The following is a 23792-nucleotide window of genomic DNA, read 5'->3' as shown; positions in this document are numbered from 1 at the left end:
TAATAGAGTGAAAAGTTGACTGAAGAGGCAAAATTCCAAACTAAAGGTAAAGCAATGACATTAAAATCTTTTCATGTCAAGAAGCACAACAGAAGAGCAGGGTCCTTAAGTGTTTTCTGAACAGGAAATACTTCAGGGAAAACCGGTCTTCGTGATGTGAATAAAACAACTCAAATTGCTTGGAAGGCATTTGAAAGCCCCTGGTATTTTCTTTGTTTGAAAACATAATACATTGAGGTATTTCACTTGCTTATTAACGCTTAATTGAAAATAACTGGGTTACCTTAATAAGCATACTTGGCTGGTTGGTTGGTTTGTGGAAGACCCTAGCTCTTTGACATTTGCTCTTTGTATCAGGTTAGTGGTTTTCTCTAAATGGCTTTAAGTCTGTGGAAAAAAAAATCTATCCTCCTTGAAAATACCATTAGGTCAATTTTGGCAACCTACTTGTATAAATCCACCCACCCCAAAAAGACTTTTGGGAGGCAGTTTGTGATGTTTATGACTAAGAGTCTTAGCCTCAATTTTCCAAGTCTTAAACACTAGGCAACACGGGCTCCCTGGTAAGTCTCCAGGTCCTCCTCTCTGCTCTTTGCTCTTTTACTTTCTTCTTAAGGCAGCAAAAATTTGACTTGCATATTTCTTTCCAACTGCCCATCCTACCCTATTACCTCCCAGCCCAAAGATTGACTGTAGAGTAAGACCTAGTCTTCCCCAATTTCCACCTATCTTTAATACAAACACCTAATGCCCCTGCTGGAAGGACTTTACCACTGTTCAGTACAAGGAAATAAATAGGTGGGAGTTCACCAAAGCCATAAGTTGCTAAGATTTAAGAAACTGCAAAAAGTCATTTTGGCAATTGTTTCTCTTCTGTATTGAAATGCAAATGGGCTATATCTTTTTACCCTTAGCTTCTTTCAGAGAGCTTGTTTGATAGTTAGGATTATTTTTGGTGGGGAGGGGGCAGGGGAGATCTCCCATTGCTCATTCTACAGGTATTTTATTCCTGGGTTTAAAGTTCATCAGCCTTCCCTCCACCCCACTTCCATGATAACTTCCCCACTTCCACTTTCCCCTCAGCTTACTCGCATCCATCTATACTATAAAGCATTGCACAGGAGCTCAGAAGGCACTGAGATTTCCTGTTCAGATGGAACAAGATATGTGAAATAGATGATCCCATATATCCAGACTCAAGTGAAATGCAATAATTATAATAATTATTATTATTATATGGCAGGGAATTCCTCCCTGGCTTCTCCATCTCAGTGCTCTCCACTCTTCACAGTAAATGCCAACCTAGTTTATTCTCTGAAATCTTCTGTCCAAATAGATCTCCCTTCCACCAGAATATTGTGAAATTTTCCATTAAAGATCATTTGGGGAAGTTTTTATTTCAACAAACATTTACTGAGTGTCTCCCACATACCACAGTATATCCCACATGTATCCAGCATAGTGCTGGGTTTCCCTGAGTGGGATATAATGATGAGAAAGACTCAGCTTTTGCCTTCAAGGCACTTACAGTCTAGTAGAGACTGTGAGTGTGAATACAACTAATTATAATTTAAGGACCAGCAAAACAAGTAACATAATAGAATACAATCAAAGGTGTATGAGATCATAGGAAAGAGAAAATTTGGAAAAGGACAATCAGAAGATTAGATGAAGTTTCATGTATCTGACCTGGTCTTCAAGGATGAACAAGACTTGGGCAGGTAGAAATGGAGCTTAAGGGGAGACAAGTTTAGGCAGAATGAATTACATGAATAGCATGAGCAAAAGCATAAGCAGGGAAATAGAAAATGTGTTTGGTTAAAGTAGATCAACCTGACAGATGCAATGGAGGGAAATAAGGCTAGAAACAGGGGTTGGAGATATATTATGGAGAGCTGTGCTGTCATTTTGAGTCTCTGAAAGTACTTGGATAAAAATGTCAGGATCTTAGCACTATAGTAATACCTTAAGAATTGTTAATTGACATGTTAGTTGAGAGCAAGGTGAAGAGAGAAGGCAGACACAGTACATGAAGAACTGGGAGGGGGGCACAACACACTTTCCACTTCCCATTATTGTTCAGGACCACTCAGGAGATCACTATCCCACCTTCTCAGACTCCATAACAGAAAAAAGAGGCTGAGTTGGGCTTTATTTAATAAGTAGTCACTTTCTGTGCAAAGGAAATGAGAAGGAAAAGTGAGAGGTAAATTGGACATCTGATGAATTATCAAGAAATTGTTATGAACAGCCTTGTCACCTTACTGAGCTGCAAAGAATTCATTACTTTCTTAAAATGATGCATTTAAGAAAGCACAATGTGTATGAAGCAGACATAGCATTTGCTGTGGCAGCATCAAAGCTAAGGTGTTAACCCAGATCACACTTTAAGGATCCTTCTCTCTCTCTCTCCCACCCCCCCGACTCTCTCTCACATGCACATACATACATGCACATCACTACCACTAGCACTAGCATCATGATCACCACCAGCACTACAGCCCTGTTATATCAGGAAGTTTCAAATGTATAAAAGGAAGAGGAAGAAGAGACCATCTTCTTTTTTGTTTTCTAAAGGTAAACACTGCAATATTTCAAAGATGGTCCTTCCAGCTTTATGTAACTATGACTAAATGAAGCAGGGATTTAAAAAAAAAATTGGTTATAGCTGTTTCTTTAGATCTGAGGGAGGGTGGTCACTTAAAGGAGCAAGGAATATATGAAATTATTAGTAGAATTTTTAGTCACCTGCACTGGAGTAACTACAGTTTAGCAGGCAAAAAAATTACTGAGACATAGTTAAGCAATGTACAGCTTTGGTGTGTAATTTTTTTGGCCAGGGAGTGGGTGAGGGATTAGGAGGGTAGAAGTGGCTGGGAGATTGGCTGTTAAAGTTAGAAAAGTAGTGTGGATGGGGAGGTGGCAGCCAAGCCATTTCTAGAAGTATAACTATCCTAGCGAATTGGGCTCAGGGACTCATGCTATGGGAGGCCTTCAGATAGACATAGACTGAGAGAAAAGTTTTCTATCAGCTTGTGGGAGGAGTACATAAGAGTTAATACTTTTATAGTGCTTACCACATGTTAGGCACTATTCTAATTGCTTCATGTATTTTCACTTGTTTACTTTTCCCATTAACCCCATGAGGTAGGCACTATTATTAATTACCATTCCCATTCTACAGAAGAAACTGAGAAAACAGAGGTTATGTAACTTGCCCAGGGTCATATAACTAGTAAATATCAGAGCCAGGATTTGCACCCAGGCAGTCTGTCTCATGTCTATGATTTTAACCACTGTGTGTGCGTTTGTGTGTGTGTGTGTGTGTGTGTGAGAGAGAGAGAGAGAGAGAGAGACAGAGAGAGGGGGAGAGAGATGGGGGGAGAGAGAGAGAGAGAGAGAGAGAGAGAGAGAGAGAGGCTGTGCTCACAAACATATACTTCTTTTTCCTTTAGAGTTGCCTCTCACGACAATCACAATCTCTAGAGTTAACCATTGCAAATATTTTGTGTGTTTCCTTCCTGACTTTTGAAAAAAAAATAGTACCTGTAGAGAAATACATAATACAACATATTTTAAAAGCATAGACAGTTCACACACATATATATACACACATATATTTTGCATGTACTTTACCCTATGTCTAACTAATAAAAATAATGGAGACAGAGGGTGAGGACAATCTGCTCCATATACATGCCTGAGGAATGGCATTATGCCGTGTGGCAATTCTGTGTTGATTTTGGAGTCCTTTCTCCTCAGGGAACAGCCACCCAGCTTTTATAGACTTAGGCTTAGTTGGTTTCTCCCCAATAGTCTCTTTGTATGCAAAGTAACTGTTTATGTCTTATTTTTTTAGATGGAGTCTTACTCTGTTGTCCAGGCTGGAGTGCAGTGGCGTGATCTCGGCTTACTACAACCTCCACCTCCCAGGTTCAAGCGATTCTCCTGCCTCAGTCCCCGCCCCCCTCCCCGCCCCCGAGTAGCTGGGGCTATAGGCGTGCACCACCATTTCTGGCTAATGTTTGTATTTTTAGTAGAGACAGGTTTCATCATGTTGCTCAGGCTGGTCTCGAACACCTGACCTCAAGTGATCCGTCCACCTTTGGCCCCTTAAAGTGCTAGGATTACACGTGTGAGCCACTGCGTAACTGTTTAGAACATGGAAGAAAAAGATGGGAGATATAACCTAGGTTTTTCATCTGGTATTTTATGTACATAGCTATACAATTTTTTGTGAAATGAGGCAGAAACCTCCTTTCTATCTCGTCAGAACCATGTAATTAGACCTTTTTTTTTTTTTTTTTTTTGAGACGGAGTCTCGCTCTGTCGCCCAGACTGGAGTGCAGTGGCCGGATCTCAGCTCACTGCAAGCTCCACCTCCCGGGTTCACGCCATTCTCCTGCCTCAGCCTCCCGAGTAGCTGGGACCACAGGCGCCCGCCACCTCGCCCAGCTAGTTTTTTGTATTTTTTAGTAGAGACGGGGTTTCACTGTATTAGCCAGGATGGTCTCGATCTCCTGAACTTGTGATCCGCCCGTCTCGGCCTCCCAAAGTGCTAGGATTACAGGCTTGAGCCACCGCGCCCGGCCGTAATTAGATCTTAAAAAGACTGAAGAAATAATCGATTTCTACTCTATCACTTAAGAGATAGAAATATGGGACCTAGAGAGGGGAGAGGCTTATCCGACATCACATTGCTACTAAATGACAGGGCAAGGCTTGAGCCAGATCTTCTGAGTCCTATCCAGTGTTCTTTCCAATCTACTGCTTGTTTTGTGAAGCATGGCACTTGTTTATAAATCCCTCTGAAGAAATAAAACTCTCTAGCTCTCATCCTTGTGTATTTACCCTAGAAATATGAACATTTATGTCCACACAAAAACCTTACATGAATGGTCATAAAAGCTTTGTTTCTATTAGCAAAAAACTGGCAACAACTGAAATGCTCTTCACTGTGGGCACATATAAACAAATTGTAGAATATTCACACAGTAGACTACTACTTAGCAATAACAAATCAAAAACTATTGATGTACACAACAAATCGAATGGCTCTTAGGGGCATTATGATGAGTGACATAGCAAATCACAGTATTTTACCTACTATGTGATTCCATTTACGTAACATTCTAGAAATGAGAAAATTATAGTAATGATGAACATATCAGTGGTTGCTGGGGGACAGATGTGCCTATAAAGAAGTAGCACAAATGAGTTTTTGGGGGATGATAAAACAATACTGTCCTAATTACAGAGGTGATTACAAGAATCTATAAATGTGATACGATTAATAGAACTGTCCGCCCGGTCCCCCCCAAAAAATTTTGAGTGCATGCAAAACCTGGTGAAAATCAAATGAGGCCTATAGTTTGCTCAATAGAATTATTGTACCAATGACAGTTTCCTAGTTCTGATAGTTATGTAGTTATATAAGATGTTAGCATTGGGGAAGGTTAGTTAAATAGTATGAGGGAACTCTCTGTATTATTTTAGCAACTTTTACATAAGATTAAACTTATTTTTAAAAAGAAAAAAGAAAGAAAACTCTCTTAAAGTCCCATAATGTTTTAGGCAGGCCTGGTCAACCAGCATTTCTGTAGTTCTCTGAAGTTCTAATACATCTTCAGGCCTTTGCTCAGATGGCGTCCTCTCTCTCTCTCTCTCTCACACACACACACACAGACACACACTCACCCCACTCTGTAACCTAGTTTATTTTTATCCGTAATACTTATAATCCCTAATAAAATATGTTTGTTTATTGTGCATCTCCTCCTATGAGAATGTAAGCTCCTTAAGTTTAAGCACTTTGTTTTGTTCATTACTGTATCCCTAATACCTAGAATAGTGCTTGTCACACAGTAGATGCTCAGTAAATATTTGTTGAATAAATGAATGTGTGTAGGCCTTGAAATAAAGGTATTATGAAAAATTGTATATGATGTTACATTTCTTTATTACATGAGACAAATTTCTCTTTCATTTTCTTTTTGCACACTCAAAATAGTTTTCCTTTATTGTGTCATTTAAATATTGTTTTCTGAATTAGTAAAGATTTGGAGAGATGTTGGAATAACAACATCTCTAGGAGACCTAGGAGATCCTAGGAGACCACATATTCTGAAGTATGTCCTTTCCCTGTTTTAAAGAAAAAGTTGCCTTTCCTAGGTGCTTTACTCACCTGGGCTTTACTCACCCTTACGATGCATAAAAGATTGTGCTTACAACATCTGGCCACCAGAGGGCACTGTTTATCCAAATATCCTTTCTCAGTACCTATTCGTGTACCAAGCCATGAGCTGGGTATAAAAAAAAAAAAAAGGATAGGACACCATACTCGGCCTGAGAGCTTAGCCTGATGGGGAGACAAATCGGTATATAGAAGTGCTATGATGAAAGTATGCGCAGGTTACTCTGAGGACACAGAGGAGGAACATCTGAACCAGATGAGGGAGGCAGGGAGAGAGGATTAGAGCATGGGTGATGGCTTCTTGAAGGAGGTGAAGGCTGAGCTGAGCAGTACTCCTACAGACGGAAAATCAAAGGAGTGTATGTTCTGTGAAGACAGATGCCATGTCCACCATTATGTTCCCAGTGCCTGGCCCAATGCAGAAATGCGCTTAAATATTTGTGGAATGAATGAACAGCATATAAAGTACAGATGGCAAAAGGGCATCACTAGATGTGCTAGTACTTTATATCTTCAACTTTCAGAATAACTCTTCAAAGTACATACTATCATCCTATTTTTTAGATGAATAAAATGAGGTTCAGTGTACGCAGCTTATAAAACAGAGCCAGACAGACTCTAGTCTATCACTTGTCTTTCCACTTACATATTACTATTGTAATATAGTACATATTATTATCTCCCAGTGATACGTATTACTCCTTGTGAACATATTACTATTAATAAGTTAACTCACATTCTTCTTAAAAGGATTTGGAGAAGTGCTTCACAATATTGACATTCCTCCAAAAACAAGATAAAATATATCTACTTAATCGTTCCTTTTTAAAAGTTTTAAATTGATTTGTTTATTTTCATGTTAAAAATAGAATCAACTAAAAAGTTAAAATAATGGTGTATTCTCAAATCAGCTACCCAATTTCTTTAAGTAATAATGAGACATATATATACCTTTTCAAGACAGGTTAAAGAATCAAATAGCAGATTGTTAACCTGAGATATTAACAAAACAAAAACATTCTAGTAATATTTCAGCTAATATGCAAAATTCAGTTTCGTATTCTAGCAGTAAAAAGAAGCACTGACAAAGATCATGTTTTTTACATGAAGTGAGAAGATCTGTGTAATACTACATTACAAGATCAAAAGGACATTAACTGTTTTACTGTTTTATAATGTTTATGGGAGATATTTCAATAATAGCACTGCTTTTCAGAAAGCCATAAGAACATGAAAGATTATAGACAGACATCACTGTTACCGTGGAGGATACGCCCAATTCTTGAAGCAGTCATGTGGATACCTTACAGGTCATTTCATATTACCATCAAACAAATTTTACTGTTATTATGTGCTATGCATTTTAGTAAGCACTTAGCAATGTACGAGACAGATAAGGCCTCTGCCATCATCTCGTGAATCTTATGATGAGAAGGGAAGCAGATACTGAGCAGTTACCTGTTTGAGGAGTGCTACAAAAGAGGTTTATCATGTAATAAGGATAATCTTTGGGTGCTTATAAGACGGGGATTTAACCAACAGTTGTCAAGTGGGGAGCTTAGATGGTCAAGGACGTCTTCCTAAGGATGTGATATTTTTAAGGAATGATTAAGAGTTAGCTAGAGGAAGGGGAGATTCACAGCAGAGAAGACTAAGACAGAAAAAAGGGCTGGGAGACCATGCTAGAGAGGTAGGTAGGGTCCAGACCATAATGGGTTTTAAAGGCAATGGGGGAACCATTAAAGGGTTTGTGGTAGGGAGTGACATGACAGGTTTTGCATTTTACAAATTCATTCCCACAGCAATGTGGAAAATGGATAGGAGGGGAACAGGATGGGCCAGAGAGACCAGTTAGAAACTGCAGTTTCCAAAATGATTGTGGCATGGCTATGGCTGCTACCTTCAGGAAGCTTCTAGTCCAACCAAGGAAACAGCCTGTAACCAAGAAATTCCTTCATGGAAGAGCAGGCAGTCTAACAGAGGTTTGCACAGGCTGCTCTGCCCAAGTTCATGTGACTAGTGGGTGACAGAGCCAGCACCAGAACCCAGGTTTCCTGATTTCTAGTCCCGGGATTTTTCCAAGGCCGTCCTTTTCACTGCCTTCACAACCAAGAAATTATGGAAGGGGAGGAGAACAAGTCAAGCCAGTGAAAGTTTCTGCCTTCTTAAGTCTCAGATCAGATTGTGGGGAGCATTTAGCCACTCTCTGTACTCAAGTCTGACATAAGCACTCCTCCCAAGACATTTGTTTCTGAGGGATGGATTCACCATCCTGATACTCCCTGTATATATACAGAGCAAGGAATCTCTACTGGGAGGGCCAGGGAAATTTGAACTCTCATAGCTAAGGTTGAAAAGGGCATTATTCTGAGAAAGAGGTCATTCTTTCTGAGACAGGGAACTCTGGATGACAAAAGGGAAAAAATCTGATTCTAGGCAGACAGAAAACAGTCTGATTCCAGCCCACTAGAAGAAGCAAGGGCCCAAGCGGAAGAGTGAAAATAGCTGAAGAAAAGCCTATGTTGCTTCTAAGCTGAGGGAGTAGGGAAATAATATAGAGAAGTACCAGGAAAGAGCCTGAAGGACAAGGACCAGAGGAATTCTGTTTGCAAGCATCAGAGGGAAGGGAAGCCTCAGAATAATACCCAACGCTGAACTCTGTGACTGGGCAACAAAGAGGTCTTGAGAACATATTTCCAGGGGTCTCAACTACCTCGTGAGTCAAGAAATAAACGAACGGGTTTCTATGGGGAAAATCCCAAGGGAGTTGGAGGTCCTGAATAGGATGGGCCAGGCGCAGTGGTTCACGCCTGTAATCCCAGCACTTTGGGAGGCCAAGGTGGGCAGATCACTTGAGGTCAGTTTTAGGCTCAGCCTGACCAACATGGTGAAACCCTGTCTCTATTAAAAATACAAAAATTAGCCAGGCATGGTGGTGCATGCCTATAATCTCAGCTACTCGGGAGTCTGAGGCAGGAGAATCACTTGAACCTGAGAGGCAGAGGTGGCGGTTGCAATGAGCTGAGATTGCACCACTGCATTCCAGCTTGGGTGACAAAGTGAAACTCTTCCTTAAAAAAAAAAAAAAGAATGTATGAAACAAACAGGAAGGAATCTCAACCTGCTGGGAAATTCCAAAAATCTGACCATCTTAATACATTGTTACTGCTAGTAAAAGAAATAATTAATTATGGTTGTATAGTTATTGTAGCTGTATAGTTATTGTAGCTGTATAGTTATTCTGGCTTGGCCTAGAAAGTGCTTTCAGATATATTTGATCTCTATATTTGATCTTCACAACAACCTGATTAGATACGGTAGACACTACTGTCTGCATTTTATGGATGAGGAAACTGAGATCTAGAGAGGTAAATTATCAAAGTCATATAAGCTAGCAAATGACAGAGTTACAACCCAAACTGGGCATCCTAACTCCAAGGCCAATGCTTCTACCATGTTCCATTCCAACCTGTCCTGTTTTTTGTTTGTTTTGTTTTGTTTTGTTATTGTTGTTCTCTTTGTAGCTAAAATTTATTTTTATTTTTATTTTTATTTTTGAGGAAAACCACCTTTCCCTTTTTTTGAGGATTTTCCTGTGCTAAGTTTCCATTTCCACTCAGGCAACAGAGTAGAGTGGAAAAAAATCTGGATTTTAAGCCAAGCTGGCCTGAATCTGAATTCCTGCTTTGACACTTGAAAGCCAAGTGACTTCAGACAAGTCACTTAACATCTCTGAGCTATCTTTCTGACTGGTAAAATAGAAACAATGTTACCTACCTCACAAGTAGTTGTGAGAATCAAATGAGATAACAGAGACAAAGGTCTTAGTACACTACCTGGAACATAGTAGGAATTCAATAAATATTGATTTCCATCCCTACTCCTCTCCAACTCCAAGTTGCTACCCTGGTCTGGTACTTCTTTCCTAAAAAGTACTTCTTTCCCAAAAAGCTGAAATTCAGGTTTTGATTTATGTCTCTACTTACTCATCTTACTATAGGATAGCTGGCACTTCAACACTTGAGAGTTTATCATTTACAATTGATACTTCCAGGATATTTTCTTGGTTATTTGTGGTAGATTTGGAACTTATAACTTGGGTATATGTATGTACATAATAATGTTTCTAAATAATTTAAAGGCTTAAGTTTTTACTCAGAAATGACTTCCATTCTGTAAAATCTGAATAGATCATTCTTCTTAATCTCATCTAGAACCTAAAAGGCTAAGTTGTCCTTATTTGGATAGTGAGCTAACTTATTCAGCTACTTTGGTCTGAATATACTGTAGCAATTCAGATCTATGATCTCTTACTGAGTTCAGATCTCACATCCTCAGTACCAGATTCCAAATATATTTTCTAATAAAGAATGCATCTCCTTAGCAGCCACTTTCCCACAGACTGTCTTTAAACAATAATATGGCTTAGCTCTTACACCTGGATCTTTCCCTGTCATCACATTCTCCTCACTGAGGAGCTTCAAACAATGTAACGAAAAGGAAGATAAATTGGGCATGGGAGAAAACTAGGCTAGTCCTGAGAATGGGGATATAGGACTTTGATAAAAATGGATTTGGTATAAAAATAAGCTATGCCGTAGATTGTGTGAAAAGAGGGCAAGGAAAACTTAAAAATGATTGCTTTATGCATTTTGGCTTTTTAAAAAACTGGTTGCAGTGAAAATATGTTACTATTGCAATTTTAAACATTTTTATTGTGAAATTGAGCATACTTAAAACTAGAGAATATGATGAAGCCCCATGTGTCCATCCCCCAGCTTCAAAAGCCATCAACATTTTTCTATACTTGCTTGATCTATTCCCTCCTTTTTCTGCTGAGGCATTTTTTAAAATTATACTTTAAGTTCTGGGATACATGTGCAAAACATGCAGTTTTGTTACATAGGTATACACGTGCCATGGTGGTTTGCTGCACCCATCAACCCATCACCTACATTAGGTATTTCTCCTAATGCTAACCCTCCCCTAGCCCCCCACTCCCCAACAGGTCCCAGTGTGTGATGTTCCCCTCCCTGTTTCCATGTGTTCTCATTGTTCAGCTCCCACTTATGAGTGAGAACATGCAGTGTTTGGTTTTCTGTTCTTGTGATAGCTTGCTGAGAATGATGGTTTTCCACTTCATCCATGTCCCTGCAAAGGACATGAACTCATCCTTTTTTATGGCTGCATAGTATTCCATGGTGTATATGTGCCACATTTTCTTTATCCAGTCTATCACTGATGGACATTCGGGTTGGTTCTAAGTCTTTATTATTGTGAATAGCGCCACAGTAAACATATGTGTGCATGTGTCTTTATAGTAGAATGATCTAGAATGCTTTGGGATTGCCAGGTAATGGGATTGCTGGGACAAATGATATTTCTAGTTCTAGATCCTTGAGGAATTGCCACACTTTCTTCCACAATGGTTGAACTAATTTGCACTCCCACCAAGTGTGTAAAAGTGTTCCTATTTCTCCACATCCTCTCCAGCATCTGTTGTTTCCTGAGTTTTTAATGATTGCCATTCTAACTGGTGTGAGATGGTATCTTATTGTGGTTTTGATTTGCATTTCTCTAATGACCAGTGATAATGAGCATTTTTTCTTATGTTTGTTGGCTGTATAAATGTCTTCTTTTGACAAGTGTCTGTTCATATCCTTTGCCCACTTTTTGATGGGGTTGTTTTTTTCTTGTAAATTTGTTTAAGTTCTTTGTAGGTTCTGGATATTAGCCCTTTGTCAGGTGGATAGTTTGCAAAAATTTTCTCCCATTCTGTAGGTTGCCTGTTCACTCTGATGGAATTTTTTTTTCCTCTCTGCAGAAGCTCTTTAGTTTAATTAGATCCCATTTGTCAATTTTGGCTTTTGTTGCCATTGCTTTTGGTGTTTTAGACATGAAGTCTTTGCCCATGCCTATGTCCTGAATGGTATCACCCAGGTTTTATTCTAGGATTTTTATGGTTTTAGGTCTTACGTTTAAGTCTTTAATCCATCTTGAGTTGATTTTTGTATAAGGTGTAAGGAAGGGGTCCAGTTTCAGTTTTCTGCATATGGCTAGCCAGTTTTCCTAACACCATTTATTAAATAGGGAATCCTTTCCCCATTTCTTGTTTTTGTCAGGTTTGTCAAAGGTCAGATGGTTGTAGATGTGTGATTTTATTTCTGAGGCTTCTGTTCTGTTCCATTGGTCTATATATCTGTTTTGGTACCAGTACCATGCTGCTTTGGTTACTGTCTGCTGAGGCATTTTAAACCAAATCCAAAACATTATGTTATTTCACCCCTAATACTTCAGTTTGCATCTCAAAAACAAAAGAATATCTTATTGCATAATCACAATGAATAAAGTAATTCCTTAATATCATTCATCTAATGCTTGTTCTATACTTAAATTGTCCTGATTATATATAAAAAAGTGTACTTTTACAGTTGATTTGTTTGAATCAAGTACTTTATGAAGAGGAATTTAATACTGGTTTTTCAAATACCATGTATATTCCTAATGAATAACTAATGAGTGCTGTTTCCTAGTGAAGAAATAGAAGACCTCATTGGTACTATACACCCCATTCATGCTTAGAATTCTACTTTCAGGAATGTATGTCCTTTATGAAAAGGCAGATCCCTGTACAGTAGTTTCTATTCATTCATATGGCATTGTGAATTTCAGTATCTCAGAAAACAAGTTTTGCAGGAGATATCAGAGAGAAGAAAAGGTCATCACTGGGCAGAATAAAGAGAGTGAGAAATCTAGAGGATGCAGGGATGACAGAAATTGTGGAGGGAACTACTTAAGTCGAACATGGGGACATTTAACTGTTTAATCAAAGCTGTTTCTGATTTCTGTGACCTCTTTCTGTATTGAAGCAACCCAAATCTCAAAAGTTCAACAGTCTTATTTGTAACAGTGGTACTATGCCCACTGGATGACATCCATCAGTTTTGTCAGCCCTAACCCTAACCTAGTGGGAGCTCCTGCTCTCGACTACTGCCCAGCATCCAACAATCTTTCTCTGAGAGATGACCAAAAAGGCTAAGTGTAGGTGACTGAATTTAGTAGCACTCTAACAGCATGGTAAAGGAAAATCTGCCCCCTTATACATTTCTGGTGCGAGTATAAATTGCCTTAGCAAATAGAGACTGTTGACAGTATGTGTCAATACATTGAAACATGTGGCTTTACTTTAAACTGCCAATTCCACTTCTAGAAAACAAATATCCTTGAAAATAGAAAGGGAAAAGATAAAAAAGAGATACAATTTTGAAATCGCCCTTGCAAAACTTATAACAGTGAGAAAACGATGTCAGTGATGGAAATTGGATCTTGCCTTTGACCTTCAAGCTGCCCTTAATTATTCCTGGGCTTAGGCCAAGCTAACTTTAGGAGACATGTAGTTTATAGTTTAAATGATAAGAGCCCTTCCCCAAAACTCGACCATCTTTGTAAAGCTAATGAGAGACCACCAGGCTCAGAGGATAGAAGAACCTGAATTCTGCTAAGGTGTAGACATAAATGATTACCTGCCATTATTCCAGAGTTCACAAAATATGCAAATTCCCCAGTTACTCCTGCAGATAACATCACTATTGTAGAACCTAAGATTGGCCTTTTGAGATACCTTTTCAGGTTTTTTGTAGATCTGACCATGAACGGCTTCACCTATACCTGCCAACCACTCGTGTGCTCCGACCCAGAAGTGACTCAGCATGCAAGAGGACCACTTCCCAATGGCAATGACCAGCCACTCCCACCCCTTCCCCCAAACTACCTTTGGAAACCCTAAGCTGGGCACAGTGACTCATTCTAGTAATCTCAGCACTTTGGGAGGCTGAAGTGGGCAGATCCCTTGAGTCCAGGAATTCGAGACCAGCCTTGGCAACATGGTGAAATCATGTCTCTACAAAATATTTAAAAATTAGCCAGGTATGGCAGCATGTGTCTGTAGTCCCAGCTACTCAGGAGTCTGAGGTGGCAGGCTGACCTGAGTCCAGGGGGGTCATGGTTGCAGTGACTTGAGATCATGTCACTGCACTCCAGCCTGGGCCACAGAGCCAGAACCTGCCTCAAAGAAAGAAAAGAAAAAAGAAAAAGAAAAACCCTAGCCCCCAAATTCTGAGAAGCATGGCCCACCTCATGTCAATTAAATTCTCTCTATTGCCAATTCCTCTGCTTGATAAGTCAGCTCTATCTGGGCAGCAGACAAGAGGAACCCACTGGACGGTTATAGTTTTAGTGTGAAACTAACAAAACAAGTTTAAAACAAAAATAAGCAAGGCTATAGAAAAAAAAACTATCAGTACATCAATATAATAGCTACATGTAAACTTTGCATCCTACAGAATAATACATTCTTCCCTTGTATTCACGGAGCATTTAAAATTGATCATGAAGAAAAAGTTTATAGTTTCTCATCTCTGATCATTATCCTGTAAAATAAGAATAAAATAACAAAAAGATAAACTCCTAAATCCTTAACCACTTGAAAATTAAGAAACATACTGATAGGGATAGGAGGCAGGGAAATTCTGGGCAGGAGGCAGGGAAATTCTGGGCAGAAGACAGTGGGTCTCCGGCGAGCGTCCCACCCTCAAGCCTGGAACTGTCGCCCAAAGTGAGAACATCCATTCCTGTTTTCCCTCTTGAATGCTGCCTTTTCCAAAACCACCCATGGCCCACCCTGCCCACCATCCTGTGCCCATAAAAAACCCAGGCTCTGCCAGCAGAGAGAAGAGAAGAGGAGAAGCAACTGGACATCAGAGACTACAGTTGGATGTTGGAGAGAATCAGCTTGACTTCAAAAGGACAGCTTGACAGCACTGCTTCAGGGAGGAGTCCAGTTGGGGATGGCTGGACTCCAGGGGAAGACTATCTTCCTGCTCCGTCCCCTTTTCAGCTCCCCTTCCCGCTGAGAGCCACTTTCACTGGCAATAAAATCCCCCAAGTTTACCATCTCCAATTTGTTCATGTGACCTCATTCCTCCTGGACACTGGACAAGAACTCGGGTGCGGGTGCAAAAGGTAGTCACCCTGACCATCCATTGAGCTGTTAACACTTAAGCCATTCATGGATGGCAAAGCTAACAGAGCACTAATTGTAACACTTTCTGGGACTTCAGGGGTCACAGGCACCCCCCTAGATGCTGCTGCAGATCTGCACGAAGTTTTGCTCCTGCCAGCGCCCAAAAGCACTTGCCCTGGCTCCTGCACCTGCTCATCTGCACTCCCCGTCCTGTGATGGGTGGAAGGCAGTGGGACCAAGCAAGTGGAGTCCATCCCTGCCAGCACTGAAGCAGCCAACTAGTTCTAGCACCCCTGCACTCGAGTTCCTGCCTGCAAAGGGGTCAGGGAAATTTTCTGCTCCATTTTAGGCTCTTATCTGGGATACATCAGAAGGGTGAGTAAATGCAAAAATGCAGATCTGTCTCTTCTTGTCCTCAGACTTTCCTCTGAGCTATGCCACTTGCAGGGGGCAGGATGCAACCCTGCCATTTCTCTCTTTTGGGTAAAAGGCTCTGTTTCCCTTCACAGGGGTCTAGCCATCGTGTGGGACCAGAATAAAGTCCTGGGGCGGCTGAAGGCATCTGGCCAATGTCACTCCTCGGTGTTGCCAGAAGGCCCCTGAACTGGACCCCAGCCCTGATGTAATGGATGGTCCGCCAAGATGCTCAGATTTTTCTGTGGTACCTTTCCTTTCTTCTTTCATAGTTTAAAATGGCTCCTATTGCTTCTTTTATAATGTTAAGAGTTTTTCTGCAAACAGCAGAGATGTTATTAAGTAGAATGAACATTTGGCCCAGCAATCAGATACACAATTCAGAACAATGTGATTTCCATTTGTTCTTAGAGGTGCCGTCCCCACCCCCACCCCAACAGTTGCAGACACATGTGGCACACAGTGGGTTTCCTCTCCACCCCTTCCCCTCGTGGCTAGGGCATTTGGGCATGTCCAAAGCATGCATGTGCCACTTCCAACAGCCATGGAGAGCAGGAGAAAATCACAGCTGCCGCCAGGGCCCCAGGGCAGTCTTGGGGCCCACAGGCCCCACACGGGGAGCTGTCCAGCATTTCCCAGTCACCGTCCCCTCCCATCACACGCCCATAGAGCCTTTACTCCTCTGGCTGAGGAGTTCAGCTCAGTCCAAAGCGGGGGAAGAATACAGTGATTAAAGGTACCCATTCACATAGAGCAAGGGGTTCTTCCCCCTCTCTTCAGCTGTTTTATTTTTTCTTTTCCTTTCTTTTTCTATGTGAGAGGATTCTTTTCCTACCTCGGCACTCTGGTTATGATAGGGCAGCAATGGAGGAGTGGCCCCGCTGGCTGGTAACTGCAAGTTTGGCAGGGCCCATCATGGACTTAATCTAAATGAATCCATGCACCCCCTGAGACACCTTTTTGCCCTAAACTCAATTTTAAACCTTGGGTTGAAGCCCTAGAAAGGAAAACCAGATCTGAGGAATCCTAAGTGAGGCAACAGGAACAGTATAAATGGGTAGGACCAATTCCTACTGATTAAGCCTCTGCTTCATGGAAGGAGGCCATGCTCCATGGCATAGATAAAGCCCTTGGAACCCAAAGTTGCCAACAGTAAAGAGGATGAAGGCATAGGTGAGTGCACACAATTCCTATTCTCTAGGCCCTCCTTGTTTTATGAGTGCAGGCTGCAATGGCACCTGTGGGTGGCATCCATCTAAGGTTGCCAGGTCTTGGGGATAAAATGATGGAAGAGAAAAGAGCGAGGGTCACTTTCTCTCTCCCTTATACCTCAAATTTTCATTGAAAGAAGGAAATGAAATGAGGGACACCTATTTCCCTGTCTTTTGGAATGGGTAACCAGCTATCTTCACCACCCCATCTATACTCCTCCGGAGGGTATCCTGAATCACTGGAACTGCTTTGACCCTCATACTCTGGAGGTAAAATGCCTCATAGCACAAAGGTTTAGCTAAATTATGATCTGCAGGAAGAACTGTCTTGGCCTCAGGAAGGAACCATTCATTTCAATACCATCATGTAGTTAGACCTTTTCTGTGAACATGAGGACAGATGGTCTGAGGCCACATGTGCAGACTTTATTTTCCTTGCAGGTAATTCAGACCTTTGCTGATAGTGTAGGATTGGTCCAGCCCTCCGGTTTGCCATCTCAGGAGAGGCTGCAAGCAGCAATCCCAAGGAACTAAAGAAATGAACCCCAGAGACACCTCCAGCAGGAGAGCCAGCTCCCTCCAGCCTTGCTCCTCTGGGTCCACCCCATCCTCCCCATCCAGCTTCTCTCTCACACTTCCCTCCTCCTAGAAATCTTCACCCTGGACAAGCCCCAATTTCACTCTTGCCTCTCCAACAGATGCCTGGTGAATTTGACGCCAGTAAGGTCCAGTTGCCCTTCTCTCTACAGGACTTAAGGCAGATTAAGGGGGATCATGGCAAGTTTTCAGATGACCCTGACAATTATATAGTGGCTTTCCAGAATGTAACCCAAGTATTTGAACTCTCCTGGAAAGACATTATGTTACTTTTGAATCAAACCCTAACACTGAGAAGCACACCATTCTGCAGCTGACAGAGGGATTTGGAGATGAGCTTAGTATCACATATAGTGTCAGGGAAGGAGTCAAACTTTATCCAATTGGAAGTGAAGCAGCACCATTGAATGACCCTAAATAGGATCCCAATATTGAGATGGGAGAGTGGAAGAGGAGACACTTTAGGTGTCCATGATGGAGGGCTTACATAGGACCAGAACTAAGCCTCTCAGTTATACAAAGCTACCCATGACAGACCAGGGATTTGATGAGAATCCTATTGCCTTCCTGGAGAAGTTAAGAGGGGCCTTGGTAAAGCACACCTCTCTATCTCCCAATTCAATCGAGGGACGACAAATCCTAAAGGATAAATTTATTACTCAGGCAGCCCCTGATATTAGGAGGAAACTGCAGAAACAGACCCTGGGAGCAGAGAGTACTTTAGTGAATCTCCTGAAAGTGGCCACCTTGATCTTTTATAATAGAGATAGGGAGGTCCAGGAGAGAGAGAGAAAACACAGGAAAGAAGCAGAGGGTTTAATGGCCACCATGCAAGTCCACAAACCTCAGAATTCCTGAGGTGCACCTGTTAACTGCTACAGATATAGTACACCAGGACATTTTAGAAAGGATTGCCAAGGCAGCATGAGGAAGTCACCTCGACCCTGTCCAATCTGCAGTGGGGACCACTGGAAGGCAGACTGTCCCCAGGGAGGCTGGTCACCAGGTCCAGAGCCGATCTCCCAAGTGGTCCAGCAGGACTGATGGGTCTCAGGGCTCCTCCCCCCAGCTCCAGTGGTCCAGACCACCATTACCATCCAGGAACCCCAGGTAGTTCTGGAAATTGAAGGGAAGAAAGTGGACCTCCTTTTGGACACTGGGGTTGGTCTCTCGGTTCTCCTCTCCAATTCGGGTCCCTTCTCCTCTCTTAGCACAAATGTGAGGGGTGTCTCAGAAAGGCTCTTAACCCGGTATTTTTGCCAACCATTTAGTTGTAGTTGGGGAGACCTGTTGTTCACCCATGCCTTTCTAATTATGCCTGAAAGTCCAACTCCTCTGTTGAATAGGTATATTCTGGCGGGTATGGGGACCACCGTTCTGATGGCCTCCAGACAAACTATTTGTCTCCCCCTAGTGAAGACTGATATTAACACAGAAGTATGGGCAATTCAAGGGAAAATTGACCATGCCACAAATGCCATACCAGTCCAGGTTCACCTTAAGGATTGCACCTCATTTCCTAATCAGAAACAATATCCCCTGAAACCAGAAGTTAGGAAAGGACTAGAAGCCATCATTGATAACTTAACGTTGCAGGGCCTCCTCAAACCCTGCAACAGCCCTTGTAATACCCCGATATTGGCAATACAAAAAACCCAACGGGGAATGGAGACTAGTTCAGGACCGCCACCTCGTTAATGAAGCTGTGGTTCCATTACACCCAGTGGTTTCCAATCTGTATACCCTGCTACCTCAAATACCTGAGGGAACTAAACGGTTCACAGTCCTGGACCTAAAGGATGCCTTCTTCTGCACACTCTGACTTCCAGTATTTGTTTGCATTAGAGGATCCCTCTAACCAAACTACCCAGTTTACTTGGACAGTGTTACCTCAAGGATTCTGAGACAGCCCTCACTTGTTTGGGCAGGCACTGCCAAGAGACCTCTCTGAGTACCCTTATCCTTGGGTTAAAGTTTTACAATATATAGACGACATTCTCCAACTGAAGAAGCCTTTCAGGAGGGTAGTAAGGCTCTTCTTAATTTTCTGGCTAATAGAGGATATAAAGTTTCGAAATCTAAAGCTCAGCTCTGTCAGACTTCAGTGAAGTACCTTGGTCTGATCTTGTCAGAGGGGACAAGAGCATTGGGCAAATAAAGGATTAAGTCCATCTCCTCCTTTCCCCTTCCCAAAACCCTCAAGCAACTGAGGGGATTCTTATGCATTACGGGATTCTGCAGACTATGGATACCTGGGTATGGTGAAATAGTTTGTCCCTCATATCACCTAATAAAGGATACTCAGGAAGCTAAAACTCACTGTCTAATTTGGGAACCAGAGACTAGAAAAGCCTCTGACCAACTAAAACAAATCTTGCTTGAGGCACCACCCCTTAGTCTCCCCATAGGGAAAATGTTTAATCTTTATGTGTCGGAAGCAAAGCAAATGGCCCTGGGAGTTCTAACACAAGCCCGGGTCCAGCCCAGCAACCTGAAGGCTACCTAAGTAAGGAGCTTGATTTGGTAGCCAAAGGATGGACAACCTGCCTCCAGGCAGATGCAGCAGTAGCCTTGCTGGTACCAGAGGCTACTAAGTTAACCATGGGGAACAACTTAACTGTTTGCACTCCACATAATGTGTCAGGACTGCTGTCTTCCAAGGGGAATCTCTGGCTAACAGACAACTGCATCCTCATGTATCAAGCTCTGTTATTAGAGGGATCTGAAGTCCAATTAAGAACCTGCCCCTCCCTAAATCCAGCCACCTTCCTCCCAGAGGAAGCTGAGAAGCTTGAACATGACTGTGAACAGCTAGTAGTATGCACCTATGTGACCAGAGAGGATCTCAAGAGAATCTCAAGAGGTTCTCTTAGAGAACCCAGACTGGATTCTCTTTACAGACAGAAGTTCTTTGTAGAACAAGGGATCCATAAAGCAGGGTATGCAATAGTTACTCTGAATGATATTGTTGAGAGCGTGTCTCTCTACTCAGGGACAAGTGCTTAATTAGCCAAAGTAATTGCCCTCACAAAGGCACTCAGTTAAGCAAACTAAAAACAGTTAACATTTCCACTGATTCTAAGTACGCTTTCCTAGTCCTCCATGCCCGTGCCACTATCTGGAAAGAGAGAAACTTCCTCACAGGTAATGGGTGTCCCATTAAATACCATCAGTAAATTAACAGACTATTATCCTCGGTTTTTCTCACATGTGAAGTGGTGGTAATACATTGTAAAGGCCACCAAAAAGGTATGGATGAAGTAGCTGAGCAAAATAGATTGGCATACCAAGCAGCTAAATCAGCAGCAACAGGGCCTCAGATTTCTGATCCACTTGAAGCCTCACTGATCTGAGAGGGCCCCATAAGAGAAATAAAATCTAAATATTCTCCTGTGGAAATAGAATGGGTAACCTCTCAGGGCTACATCTTTCGGTCCCCAGGATGGCTACAATTGGAGGACAGCAAGCTTCATCTACAGGCTGCTGACCAATACAAAAGTTCTTAAAATCCTTCACCAAGCCTTCCACCTAAGTAAGGATAAAACCTATCAGTTGGCCCAGAAATTGTTATCAGGTAAAAACCTGATACAGTTAAACAGATCGTTAATGCTTGCTAGACTTGCCTTAAAAATAATCCCCTTAATCGACAGCTTCTTCCCCTAGGAATCCAAAGGACAGGAGGCTATCCAGGGGAAGACTAGCAAATGGATTTCACCCATATGCCAAAGGCAAGAGGCATCCAGTATCTCCTAGTGTGGAGAGATAACTTCACTAAGTAGAAGCAATTCCATGTCAGAGAGAGAAAGCCTCTGAGGTGATAAAAGTACTAATTAATGAGATACTTTCTTGCTTTGGACTCCCTAAGTACCTCCAGAGTGATAATGGCCCCTGTTCAAGGCAGCTGTCACCCAGGGGGTCTCAAAGGCACTAGGCATACAGTACCATCTTCATTGTGCTTGGAGACCACAATCCTCAGGAAAGGTGGAAAAGATGAATGATATCAAAATGCACCTCAGGAAACTGTCTTAGGAGACTCATCGCCCCCATAGCCCTACTATATGTTAGAAACACCCCTCCAAAACTGGGTTTGAGTTCCTTTGAAATGATGTATGGATGGCCTTTTCTCACCAATGATTTCTTGCTGGACCAAAAAAACCTCTGATTTGATTAAACATATAACTTCTTTGGCCCATTTCCAACAGGAACTGAAACAACTGTTGGAGGCCCAATCCCATGAACTAGGGCCACCCCTATTCAACCCAGGGGACCTTGTACTGGTAAAGGTACTTCCTTTCCTTTCTCCCTCTATAAGCCCAGATTGGGAGGGATTATACTTCTTTCTACTCCTATGGCACTGAAAGTCACTGGAATAGATCATTGTATTCACTATACATGAGTAAAGGCCTGGGAAGCTGACAGAGTTACCTGCATCAACCCAGAAGAGTACCCAAAGTACCAATGTGAAGAGATCGGGGAACTCAAGCTAAAAATCACAAAAGATAAGTGTTAATGATTAACCTTCCATGGATATCCTCTTTATAGTCTTCCCTATACTTGTTGTTTTTACCTTCATTCTGTGCTATACCACGGGGTATAATGTTGTTTTCAGAATGATTAGTATATTTCACTTCTTATTTCTGTAATCTTCGGCAATAGATTCTCTCCTTTTAACTCCTCTTTGTATAATACATATATTTGGTCCATGCATACTTAACCCTGTAAAACTTGTTTCTTTGTGCCTAAAGGCCATCAAACTCCAAACAGTCAGGCAACCAGAGCCTTAGACAATGGCTCCCTTTTGCCGGGGACCCTTAGGTAGACCTTGGAGAGGAATCTGACTGCTGTTCTTCCCATACTCACACCCCCTGTAAGCAGGAAGTAGCTAAGACCAGTCATTGTCCATATTATAACAGCAGTTAGATGTGCCTCTTCAGAGGAGGGAAATGACAGGGACAGGAGGCAGGGAAATTCTGGGCAGAAGAGGGTAGGTCTCTGGCGAGGGTCTCACCCTCAAGCCTGGCACCGTGGCCCAAAGTGAGAACATGCATTCCTATTTTCCCGCTTGAATGCTGCCTTTTCCAAAACCACCCATACCCCACCCTGCCCCCCATCCTGTGCCCATAAAAACCCCAGGTTTCGCCAGCAGAGAGAAGAGGAGAAGCAGCTGGACATTGGAGACTATGGTTGGAAGTTGGAGAGAAGCAGCTTGACTTCAGAGGGACAGCTTTACGGTGTTGTTTTGAAGAGGAGTCCAGCCGGGGACAGCTAGACTCTGGAGGAAGATGATCGTCCCACTCTGTCCCCTTTTCAGCTCCCCTTCCCTCTGAGAGCCACTTTCATTGGCAATAAAATCCTCCACATTTACCATCTCCAATTTGTTCATGTGACCTCATTCCTCATGGATGTCAAACAAGAACTCAAGTGCGAGTGCAAAAGGCTGTCACACTGACCCTCCACTGAGCTGTTAACACTTAAGCCATTCACAGACAGCAAAGCTAAAAGAGCACTGACTGTAACACTCTTTCTGGGGCTTCAGGGGACATGGGCACCCCCCTAGATGCTGCTGTGGAGAAGCACAGAGTTTTGCTCCTGCCAGCACCCAAAAGCGCTTGCCCCAGCTCCTTCACCTGCTCACCTGCGCTCCCCCTCCTGCAAGGGGTGGAACACAGTGGGGCCAAGCAAGTGGAGTCTGCCCCTGCTGGCACTGAAGTGGCTGATTCGTTCTAGCATCCATGCACTCCAGTTCCTGCCAGCAAAGGGGTCGGGGAAATTTTCTGCTTGAATACTCCTAAATAACCTTGTAATCAAAGAGGAAAATGAAACTTAAGTTGTTAATTTTATAGAAAATAATGAAACAGCACACACTAAATACCAAAATATATGGGATACAGTTAAAGCTCTACTCAGGAAAATATATAAAAATGGAAACTACAGGAATTCACTCAATTTAAGAAACCGGAAAAAGGCAATAAAATGAAAGTAAATAGAAAGAGGAAATTCACTTTTAAAAAGCTCAAATTAATAAAATCAAAATGAAACTACCTTGCAAGGGATAATTAACATCAAAAGCTGCTTCTTTGAAATTATTAAGGAAAAAGGGAAAAAATAAAACAAAAATACAACACTAACAGTGGAAAAGGAGATACACTTATAGATATAGACAATAGTATGCTGATAACCATTTAACAATTGGCTCTCAAAAAAAAAAAAAGCCACAATTTGTAGTGCTTGCTGATTTCCATGGTATGAAAACTTACACTTTAATGGATTTTAAGCTACCAATGTATATACACCAAAACAAAATATGGGAAAAATGCACACAATTGGAAAGTCAGCACCAGCACACCATTGGATA

At 41.9% G+C, this 23792-nt stretch overlaps 1 protein-coding gene and 2 long non-coding RNA genes across 9 annotated transcripts in view; 2 read left to right on the top strand and 1 right to left on the bottom strand.

The window, feature by feature from the left end:
- The window catches only part of LOC123571182 (uncharacterized), a 41916-nt gene extending 35976 nt beyond the window's left edge, over window positions 1–5940 (top strand). For both annotated transcript variants that reach the window (XR_010584079.1, XR_012430259.1), the window contains one exon: window positions 3860–5940. This is a non-coding gene — a long non-coding RNA (uncharacterized lncRNA). The remainder of the gene's footprint in view (window positions 1–3859) is intronic.
- The window catches only part of MID2 (midline 2), a 100811-nt gene that overhangs the window by 31577 nt on the left and 45442 nt on the right, over window positions 1–23792 (bottom strand). The window lies entirely within an intron of this gene.
- On the top strand, window positions 15738–22806 carry LOC141409442 (uncharacterized). The gene is made up of 2 exons (XR_012430260.1): window positions 15738–15876; window positions 22581–22806. It is a non-coding gene; the product is annotated as an uncharacterized lncRNA (long non-coding RNA).

The sequence above is a fragment of the Macaca fascicularis genome, chromosome X, assembly GCF_037993035.2.
Source record: "Macaca fascicularis isolate 582-1 chromosome X, T2T-MFA8v1.1".
Lineage (NCBI taxonomy): Eukaryota > Metazoa > Chordata > Mammalia > Primates > Cercopithecidae > Macaca > Macaca fascicularis.
This window is presented reverse-complemented; position numbering and strand designations above follow the sequence as displayed.